The sequence below is a fragment of the Daktulosphaira vitifoliae genome, unplaced genomic scaffold (assembly GCF_025091365.1).
Source record: "Daktulosphaira vitifoliae isolate Bord-2020 unplaced genomic scaffold, ASM2509136v1 Scaffold_1, whole genome shotgun sequence".
Classification (NCBI taxonomy): Eukaryota; Metazoa; Arthropoda; class Insecta; order Hemiptera; family Phylloxeridae; genus Daktulosphaira; species Daktulosphaira vitifoliae.
In genome coordinates, this window is record NW_026099572.1 from 82,643,298 (window position 1) to 82,643,627 (window position 330).

Consider the following 330-nt stretch of genomic DNA (forward strand, 5'->3'; position numbering starts at 1 on the left):
CGCAGGGCCCAGAACCAAAACCGTGACGGGAGGCGTCCCGCAAGGTTCGGTACTCGGGCCCTTGCTGTGGAACATCGCGTTCAACGCGGTGTTCTGCGTTCCGCTGCCACGGGGTACACGTGTAATCTGCTACGCGGACGACACGCTCGTGGTGGTGGAAGGCACTTCGGCGGAGGAGGCTGGTTTCCGGGCAAACGGTGCGCTTTGCGCCGTCACTGACTGGATCCAGCAGGAGGGGACCGGCTTGTGCCTAGCGCTGGACAAAACCGAAGCGGTTTTGTTCACGCGAAAGTACAAGTACGTTCCTCCTAGGCTCACCGTACTGGGGAC